We start from the raw sequence: 10807 nt of genomic DNA on the forward strand, positions 1-10807 counted from the left end.
CTGCCACTCTACCTGCCAGCCCGCCTGCCACTCCACCTGCCACTCCACCTGCCAGCCCGCCTGCCACTTCACCTGCCACTCCACCTGCCAGCCCGCCTGCCACCCCACTTGCCACTAGTAATCACCTGTGGAAAGAGCTGCCCCTGGTAGCTGGCTTCATGGGAAGACTTTCCTGACCTTGCTGTGAAAGCCATAATTTTCTTTCTTTACAAATTTCTACAAATCTAAACCACAAATTTACCAGAGTCTGTAAAAAGACCCGTTAAATTAATGACAATTCACTGGTGTAACTTAAACGAAAACTCTTTTAAGGAGTGAGTCCCACGTAGAAGGCAATAGATAGTCCAGATTCTCTCATTTCTAAAGGAAATGTGCAATGACTCTGTGGGTAAAGGCACTTGTCACCAAGCCTGACAATTTGAGTTTGGAATTCAATCCCCAGAACCCGCAAGATGGTAGGAGAAAAATGACTTACATATACACATACACAGGGGAGCAGGAAACGGGGAGGGAAGGAGAGAGGGCGGGTAGGAGAGAGAGAAGAAGGGAGGGGGAAATTTAAAATTTAAAAATTAATGTTAATTTTCTAAAGGATGTATATAGGGTATTCTAGAACATCTGAGAAATCAGTAATATCATTGATCTCAATGGGAACAGTTAAAATAGTCCCCATGAGTTCCTGTCATCTTTATTTGGCTCTTCCTTGAGTGCCAAATGTAATCTTCTCTAAGTGATGGAAGTTTTGCTTTGCTCAGAATTGTCCTGAATCTTTGGCAGTTTAACCGCAGTCATAGGAGTCTGCATTTAAGTGTAGTCATGGGGAGACGGCACTGGTCAGAGTGCCTGGTGGGCAACCCACCTGTGACTCAAGAGCTCCCTCAGAAGATGGGGGCGGGATCCTGGGAGCCAGATGGACAGCTAGCCTAGCTATCATCTCAGAGAGTTCTACATCCAACTGAGAGATGCTAGCTCAAAGGAAAGGTGGAAAGCAAGCAAGCAAGACCCCTACAGTCAACCTCGGCATGCACATAGAGACATGCACTTGTACATACACATGCACCCCACACACATGTGAACACACATGCCTGTGAACACACACACCACACATATACCAGCTTTTAAAAAATGGAGTCATCTTAATACCTGAACTATTCATTCTTTTCATCCTAGTTCAAGATGGAACTAAATGATGAGCAGAATTGAAAGGAATACACCAAACAAAGGAAATTTAGAAATTGAAAGGAATACACCAAACAAAGGAAATCAAAGGAAATTTAGACTATCATTTCAAAAGCAGAGGAAGTCTGTTCATGTATCCTTGGAGTAATGTGGTAAGTTATTTTTCTACATTAGAAATTAGATAGGGCCCAGGGAACTGTACTCCTGACTTAAATGGATGGGAGGAATATAAAGCATGATTGCTTACAGGTCGCTGGTTCGTCCTCACACATCTCACTCTGGAAATCAGCAGTGCATTACAGGACAGGCTGGAAGGAAAGCAGGAGCAGAGGTCACGTTAGCTCTGAAGACAAGCTCAGCCTGTGGCCCCGATGCTGACAGCAGGGGAAAGAGGGAAGGTTCTAATCATGGAGGGGGAGGGAGATAAATACAGAGAAGAGGTTAAGGAAGAGAAATGAAATCAACCATTCCCCTCCTTCCCACATACAAGGACAGCCCAACTCTATTGTCTATAAAAGCCACCTATATCTCCCTGCTGTAATTGTCCTCTTGGGGGCTTACCACCTCCATCTGCTAACCTGGCCTAGTCCTGCAAGCTTCCAGCCGCCATACAATCTAATCTAGGCCTAGAATGTTTTCAGCCTCCAAGACCTGCTACTAAATAAGTTCACTCTTTCTAGCTCTTTCTGAACTCCGCCTGGCTGCTTCTCAACCTCCTGCTTGATCCATCTTTAAGCTGTTGTCTACCTTGTTCTGCAACCTATTTCTGTATAAATAGTAAAACTGCCTTCTTCTCTCTGCGTCAACCCTTTCAGTAGCTTTCCTTTCCTCTCTCTTCTCATGAGAGTTGGGTGTATCCTATTCTGTCAAGTCTTTCTCTGGTTTGTCACTTTTTCTGCCATGCAATTAGACATCACTTTCAAACACGAGTGTTTTCTTCTACAAACTAACTTTACCTTCATTGTTTGGGAGTAAAGGCATGTGCTAATAGTGTGTCTGTATTCCAGCCAGAAGTATTAAAGGTGTGTGCTAAGGCTGAGCCACACCACAAGTAGAAACAGGTTTTTCAGGTAACTCAATCTTGGGGTTCACATTGTGATCAAATATCCTGAAACCATTGTCCCTCGGAAGGATTCCTACCCAGATTCCCTGCAAAGGAACTTTTTTACCTGAGGCAAAAGGAAAACATGGTTTAAACCATAATAATAATAGTGCTAATGTTGTCAGGAGCAGGTTTGGGCAAGGAAGAAAGTCTCACCAGTGTGGCTGTGCATGTAAATGGCACAGCTATTTAGGAAAAGTAAGTTTTCACAAAGTTAAGCATGGACTCTCTATGTGATCCAGAAGGTCTGTCCTTAGTTATATACCCAAGAGAAGATGTATTTACACAGCAAAAAGCTATATGGTGGAGCTAGAAGAAATGGTTCAGAGGTAAGAGCACCGGCTGCTCTTGCAGAGGAACTGTATTCAATTCCCAGCGCCCACATGGTGGCTCACAGCAGCATATAGCTCCAGTTTCAGGAGATCTTGTCGCCTCTTCTGGCCTCTAAGGGCACCAGGCATACGTGTGCTACAAAATAAGCACATGCAGGCAAGATACACGCACACACACACACACACACACACACACAAAATCTTTTTAAATATTTAAGGTTATACACTAGTGTTCATATGCACATTATTCATAATAAATAAGATGTAGAAATGGCTTGCAAGGTTGCCTCACAGGCTAACAAAGACATACACATAGGCTAACACATCCATACAATGAAGTACTGTTTAGCCATGAGAAGGAATGAAGCGTGGGATAAACTGTTCCACACACAACCCTTAACTCACCACAAAAGAAGGGGAAGAAAACAGTCCTGCATGTTGTCTGACCCTATTTCCGTGAAGACTACAGAATAAGCAAAACTCGCACACACACACATAAAAGTCTATTCCTGGCCGGGCGGTGGTGGCGCACACCGTTAGTCCCAGCACTTGGGAGGCAGAGGCAGGCGGATTTCTGAGTTCGAGGCTAGCCTGGTCTACAGAGTGAGTTCCAGGACAGCCAGGGCTACACAGAGAAACCCTAAAAAAAAAAAAAAAAAAAAAAAAAGTCTATTCCTGTGTGCACAGAGAATAGGCTAGTGGCTTTGCTAGGGGCTGGGAGGAAAAAGAGGAGGAGGAGGAGGAGGAGGATGAGGAGGAGGAGGAGAAGAAGAAGGAGAAGGAGGAAGAGGAGGTGGAGGTGGAGAAGGAGAAGGAGGGGAAGGAGAAGGAGGAGGAGGAGAGGAGGAGGAGGAGGAGGAGGAAGAGGAGAAGAAGGAAGAGGAAGAAGAGGAGGAGGAAGAGGAGGAGGAGAGAGGCTGTTGATGGCTCATGGCTTTTTTGGGTGACAACATGTTTTGATGAAGCTTATGAATATATTACTTCTTTTACATTAAAAAACTGAATTGCACATTTAAAAATGTTTTGCTATATTTCTAATTATGTGTGTGCATATCTGTGTGTCATATGTGCATGTTATGATTTGAATGAGATGTCCCCATAAGTCTCAGGCATTTAGACACTGGGTCCCCAGTTGGAACCATTAGGAGCTGTTGACTTGCTGGAGGAGGTGTGTCTCTGGAGATGGGCTTTGAGCCCCAGTGCTCTCTCTGCCTGCTGCTTGTGGATCCTGATGTGAGCTGTCAGCCGCTGCTTCATTTCCTCGCCATGCCTGATCGCTGCATGCCATGCTCTCCGTCATGGTGGCAATGAGCATCTATCTTTATATAAATGTCACATAAACTTTTCCATCTATAAGTTGCTGTGTTCATGGTGTTTTATCCAGCAATTGAAAAGTAACTAAGACAGTACATGTGAGTGCAGTACCCTCAGACGCCAGAAGAGGGCATCAGCTCCCCTGGTGCTGGAGTTAAAGGCTGCCTGACCTAGGAGATGAGAACTGATTTCTCCACAAAAGGTGTGGAAGTGCTTAATCACTGAGTCATCTCCCCAGCCTCCAAACTGTACATTTTAAAAGGTGAATTTTATGGAATACAAATTATACCATGACTTAAAAAAAAAAAAAAAAAAGGTTAGTGAATGGAGTCAGGCATGGTGCCACATGCCTTTTATCCAGCATTTGAGAGGCAGAGGCAGGTGGATTTCTGTGAATTCGAGGTCAGCCTGGTCTACAGAGTGAGATCCAGGCCAGCCAGGGCTGTATGTAGAGAGACTCTGTCTGGAAAGCAAACCAACCAACCAAACAAAAATGTTAGTATATTAAAAGTGTTCTAAAAATAGAAAGAAAGAGGCCCAGGGGTAGTAGCTATGCAGTTGTTGTAAGTCGTGAAGCATCCTTCAGCTCTGATCTGAAAGTCCCATATTGGGGTGGGCTCAGTGGGTGAAGTGTTTGCCATAAAAGCCCAGTGACATGAGCTCAATCCCAGGCCTACAGTGGAAGAAAAGACCCAACTCCTGAAAGTTGTCTTCCAGACACAAGCCACAGCACTCACATGCATAGCATACATACAAACACACATGTAAACATGCCTAGCATACACACAAACATACACATAAACATGCTTTTTAAAAAACCTTAAGTTATTGTGTCTTCCATCAGGAGTAAGCCTCCAAGAGAGCTGGGCAGTACCATACGCAGCGCCACATCTGGGCGTGCTCAGTTACTGCAGGAACAGAGCCCAGGGGCTCCTCTGTGAGTGTGCCAGCCTTCCCTGGATTGACAGGGTGAGCAGCTTCTGTCAGGTGCTAGGGGCACCAACTTTCTTCTTTGACTGTGATTTAATGGTTCAAAGTGAATTATTTAATTCTCAGGGCTCCAAAGCCATTTTCTTCTCTCTTTTTTTTTTTTTTAAAAAAATATTATTTTATGGGTATGTTTTGTCTTCATGTATGTTTGTGCATGTCTGTTGCCAGCAAAGGCCAAAAGAGGGTGTTGGACCCCTGGAACTGGAGTTGCAGATGGTAGAAAGCCAACACATGAGCCTCTGGGAGTTAAGCCTGAGTCCTGGTGGCAGAACAGCCAATGCTCTGAAGCGCTGGGCCAACTCTCCAGCCCCCCTGTTTTCTTCTTTGTCTAATAAAACACTGGAGAGTCCTGCGTTATGGTAGATGGTATGTCATCTTCATGTCTAATAAATTATGTGGTTTGGTACAAGGCAAAGAACATAGGGTTAGGGACACCTGGACCTAGGGTCAACTTTTAGTTGACTATTTGAGTGGTCTTTGTCGTCAGTGGAGAGATTTCAGTTCTTGGGACTTAGACTGCCTCATCCAGAAGTCTGAAACAAACCCCTTCCCACCTGAGTTACAACTAACAATAAAGCCATGCCTGTGAAGCATTTGACCTACTTCCTGCAAAAGCACTGATAGCAAAACCAGACCAACCCGTGGAAGAATGAGGAGCGCTGGGAATGAAGGCTGAGCGTAACTGGCTGGTGAGAGGGCACGTAGACCAGGAAGTTTTCAACAGTGTCTGGCATGCAGCGCAGGCTTGCTATGGCTTGCTAGGGTTTATCTCCTAAAAGTTCATGGTGTTGAGACAGAGTCGAGCTTTTAAGAGGTAGGACCCAGTGGGGGGGGGGGTAATCAGGCAATGAAAGCAGTGAGTTACGTGTGTTAAAAAGCAAGGCCATCCTTCATGGTTCGCCACTGCCACACAAGGAAAAGTGTTAAAGATGTAAAGGAAACCAACACTTGCACATCTAATGTTCCCTATCCTTCTTCTGGGAAATATTTGGTGACACTGGCCTCAGCAAACACTGCTGAGTGCTGTATACTGGGTGCTGGGTGCTGGGTGCTTCCCAGAGCTAGCCAGTCAGTCAGTGTGGGAACCACGGCTGGGGAGTGAGAATGATTATAGGAAAGGCAGAAAGAAGATGAGAGAGACTGGTATGGGAGGGCTACTGGTCAAAACCACACCAGCAAGCAAGTGTATTTTCTCAGTGTCCTTTAAAGGCAAACAACACAAAGCATGAACAACTCCAGGAAAATAAACCACAAATCCTTACATGGCAAATGTATGGTACACAGTACTTAACATTTGACTAAGGCCGTTTCCTTCAGTGTAGGACTGTCTCTCAAGGGTGTATGCCATAAGCAGAGGTATAATGCATGTCTTAATGAAAAACAAAGACAGGTGTTGGCAGACTCATTCATGATTAATCACAAGCAAGAAGTCAGTCAAAGTTAACTCTGGAAGTGCTCCCCATATGTACTGGGTGCTGGGTGCTGAGTGCTAGGTGCTGAGTGCTAGGTGCTGAGTGATGGGTGCTGAGTGCTGAGTGCTGGGTGCTGAGGGCTAGCCATACATCCCTGCCCTCTAGGCAGGAGCTCAGCTCTCACTGCTCTTGGGAACAGAGTGAAGGAGAGATCCAAGCTTTTAGTAAAGGTTCTAGAAAGTACTTCAGAACAAATGAAGCAGTGCTTCCGAGAGCTGCCTAGGATGGGGAAAGGGACAGGGTGAGTATCCAAGGCAGGCCAGAGGGAATCCGCAAAGTCAAGGAGAGGAGCCACCAAGGTTCCCTGTGGAAACTGCAGGCAACCAGAACCAGCTGCCCTGAACATTTGCCACTGGTGAGTCAGGTGAGGTAGGTGCTGGAGTAGTCAGTGAGTCGCTCAGGAAAGCTGCGTCTCTATGACCACATTCCATCCCACCGACCGCAAGATGTATCCAAAAGGCTTAGCCAGATTGGTGGCATTCCTGTCACCATTCCAGATAGACCATTTTGGAAATGTCAGAGAATATAATAGGCAAAAATGAAACCACCATGCAGCATCAGGTCGGCCAGGTAACACCAGTGGTGGTGATGAGGGAGCCGTGAAAAAGGAAGTGAAAGCCACTGAGTGCAGGATGAGACAGACAGAATCCACACAGACAAGGTCATTCTTCAACAGAAGCTAGGCACAGTGGCATTCATCAACGAGACTGCAGTCAGGGCTCCTGCACCTGCCCACTCCCCTGGCATACTCACCTGGGAGCAGCTGCTTCTCCGGCACTTCATTCTCCCGGGCCCCGATGTCAATGCTGTTCAAACACATCATCAGCACTGCCCAGCCAAACCCAGATACCCAACAAAAAGGAAGGGCAAAGTCGCTACACAGATCTCCACTCCTCTCCTGACTGACTAACTCCTCTCCAGAGACCACTCAGGGCGGGAAGCAAGCCTCTCTGGGTCATTTAACCACCCAAAGCCCACCAGGGCTGGAGTCAATAGGTAAGAGATGCTGAGGATGATTTTGGAGAGAGGGAACACTTTTTGAGGCAGAGTTGTGCTATGTGCGCCAGGCTGGCTTCAAACTTGAGATGATCCTCTTGCTTCTTTCTGCTCCAGAGTGCTGGCATTACAGCTGTATGACACCCCACCCACTTCCAAGGCAATTCTTTTTTTTTTTTTTTTATGTATTTATATGCGCCAGGTGTGGGCAGGTGCCTATAGAGGCCAGAAAATGGCATTGAATCCATTGGAGCTGGAGTTTTAAGCAGTTGTGAGCTGGGCAGTGGTGGTGCATGTTTTTAATCCCAGCACTTGGGAAGCAGAGGCAGGTGGATTTCTGAGTTCAAGACCAGCCTGGTCTACAGAGTGAGTTCCTGGTCCTCTACAAGAGCAGCAAGTACTCTTAATTGGGGAGCCATCTCTCCAGCCTTCCAAAGGTGATGCTTAAGTACCAGGCTCTATGACAAGGGTGGAGATGGGGCTGGCAAAGATAAGGGACTTATATGTTATAGCTGTTTTCCAACAAGCTTCTGCAAAGCAAGGCAGCCAGGCTGGGGAGAGGCCAGGGGAATTTCCACTCGGTAGGCAATGTGGTAGGTAAGGGAACATGCCCTGGCCCTCCACATCCTGATCCATAGGACCCAGAAATGTAGTAAACCTTGGAAGGCAGCACTAAGCAATTTACATTAAAATAAATTCTCTACATGGACCCCGTGTAGCCACATGGTCCTTGAAAAATGGAAGAGGGAGGCAGAAAAAGAGGCTTAAAGAAACAAACCAAACCAAACAAACCAAACAAACAAAAAAATAGAAGCAGCACCCTTGGAGGTCCTGTGGATGAGTATCTGCTTCAGCAGTGTTTGGACAGAACAGACCCAGGGATTCTCACTTTGTTAGCTTCCAGCCGCCTTATGGTCTCTCCAGCCACAGCCTCTGGGACCATCTCCTTGAAGCCTTTGGCTCCTAGGACCAGCTAGCACCTTTTCCGAGTCAGCTCCATACTCGGGGTCAGCCATGACCTCTCAGATTGTTAGAATTACTCCACCAAAGTGGAAGCTTCTGTGAACCGCCTGGAATACTTGCACCTCTCTCTGGGCGACTATCTTGATTGGGCTGATGCGGCTCTGGAGTGTGTAGGCCCCTTTTCCCATGAATTGACCAAGGAGAAGCATGGACATCAAGTGTCTCCTCAAGTTGCAGAATGATCACGGGGCGGGGGTGGGGCGCACCTCTTCGAGCATGTGCAGAAGCCATCTCAAGGTGAGTGGGGTAAAACCCAGGAGGCCATGGACGCTGCCTTCGCCCTGGAGAAGAACCTGAACCAGGCCCCCTTGGATCTTCATTCCCTGGGTTCTGCCCGCACAGACCCTCATCTCTGTGACTTCTTGGAAAAACCACTTCCTAGATGAAGAGGTGAAGCTCATCAAAAAGATAGGCAACCACGCGAGCAACCTCTCTAGGACGGTTGGGTCACAGCCAGCATGGACCAGCGTGGCCCAGCCATCTCTGAGTGCATATCACTTTGAGCAACTCATTCTCAAGCTTGACTAGATCTCCACACCTTCCAAGGGCTCCCTCCTCTGCTCCACACCAGCCAGCCTCAGGACCTCCACCTGCATGAACCTCTGAAGCCACTAGACAGCTTTGTAACCCCCGGGGAGCCCCTCACAAGCTGTGGACCATAAAACTTTGAAACAGGAAAAGAAAATGGAAGACTAGTAGTAAGATTAAAGTAATATAAAATGAGAAAACTACCATAGCTGCTGGTGAGAGAGGAGGGACCACCAGCCAAGGAGTGGGGGAGCCTGCAGAAACTTGAAAAGATAAGGACAGGGAGTCTCCAGTTCTGAACCCCTTATATCAGCCCCGTTGACAACCTGGCTTTAGCCCAGTGAGGTGGACATAAAAAGTGTGACCTGCAGAACTATAAGACAATGTGTATTGTTTAAGACACTAAGTTTGCTGTGATGTCAAGAGCAACAATGTAACACAAATTCTGTGAACAACTTTAAGGGGGAAAAAAAAAAGATGTATCTGTTTTTGTCTCCTGTGTATGGGTGTGATGCCTCCCAGGTGTTTCCGGGCACCACATGCATACAAATGCCTGCAGAGGTCAGAAGAGAGCCTTAAATCTCATGGAACTGCCGAGAGTTGTGAGCTGCCATGTGGGTGCTGAGAATTGACCCTGCAACAGCAGCCAGTGCTCTTAACCGCTGGGTCATCTCTTCGGCACCCGTCCCCCCAGCTCCTCCCCAAACCATGAACTTCACATGATTCTGCACAGACGTTGGTTTGTGAGAACCAGGCCTGGCAAGCTAGATCTGCGGCTCTGAGCAGAGACTGTCAGCATGCTTTCTCCTATAAGATGGGACAGAAGCATCTTCATCATACGTAGGGCTTCTGAGACTTTCCATTTGAAAGTCCTTTTTGCCTAAGAAAACTTTACAGGGTTTTAGATATATAGGTGCCTTTATTAGGTTTCTAGTACTGTGATGAAACACCATATCCATAAACAACTTGGAAAGGAAAGGTTTTATTTCACTTGTACTTTCAGGGAATGTTCCATCACTGAGGACATCACAGGACAGGGACTCAAGAAGCTCAGGAGCCTGGAACAGGAGCTGATACAGGGGCCATGGATGGGTGCTGCTTACCTGCTTCTCATGGCTTATTCGACCTGCTTCCTTATAACATCCAGGACCACCGGCCCAGGGATGGCATCACCCACAATGGGCTGGACCCTCCCATATCAATTATCAATCAACAAACTGCCTCACAGGCTTGCACACAGACTGACTTGGTGAGGGCATTTTTTTTTTTTTTTTGATTCCTAGCTTGGGTCAAGTTGACACAAAACTAAGCAGCACAAATTACATATGTAAAATAGGTATATAAATCAAAGACTTAGCTGGGAGGAGGTGGTATATACCTTTAATCTCAGCCCCTGGGAGGCAGAAACAGGAGGATCTTGTGAGTTCGAGGCCAGCCTGGTCTACAGAGTGAGTTCCAGGACAGGCAGGGCTACACAGAGAAACCCTGTCTCAGAGAGAGAGAGAGAGAGAGAGAGAGAGAGAAAGAAAGAAAGAAAAAAAGAAAGGACAGACTTACTGATAGCAAATCATAAAGAAATTTATTTAAAAGCAATTCTCCAGTACACACATATTTTTACTATTTATATTTTCTAAAACATTTTTATTTTATTATTTTCTGTCTATTGCACACAATGAGTGCAGATGCATTCTGGCTACTACATACACATGGAAATCTGAAGACAGGTTTGGGGAGCCAGTTCTGGTCTTCTGCTGTGGGTTCTGGAGACCAAACTCATGTTGGATTGGCATGGCAGGCACTTTCATCCACGGAGCCACAGACAGACCCAGCTCAGTTTTACCATTTAGTAAAGATAAAAGCCAGGCCACTGA

General features: G+C 46.5%; 1 pseudogene; it reads left to right on the forward strand.

Annotated features, from left to right (window-relative positions):
* The first annotated feature begins 6938 nt into the window (after window positions 1–6938).
* On the forward strand, window positions 6939–8936 carry LOC116094435 (annotated as a pseudogene).
* Window positions 8937–10807: the final 1871 nt, after the last annotated feature.

This window comes from Mastomys coucha, unplaced genomic scaffold (genome assembly GCF_008632895.1).
Source record: "Mastomys coucha isolate ucsf_1 unplaced genomic scaffold, UCSF_Mcou_1 pScaffold16, whole genome shotgun sequence".
NCBI lineage: Eukaryota > Metazoa > Chordata > Mammalia > Rodentia > Muridae > Mastomys > Mastomys coucha.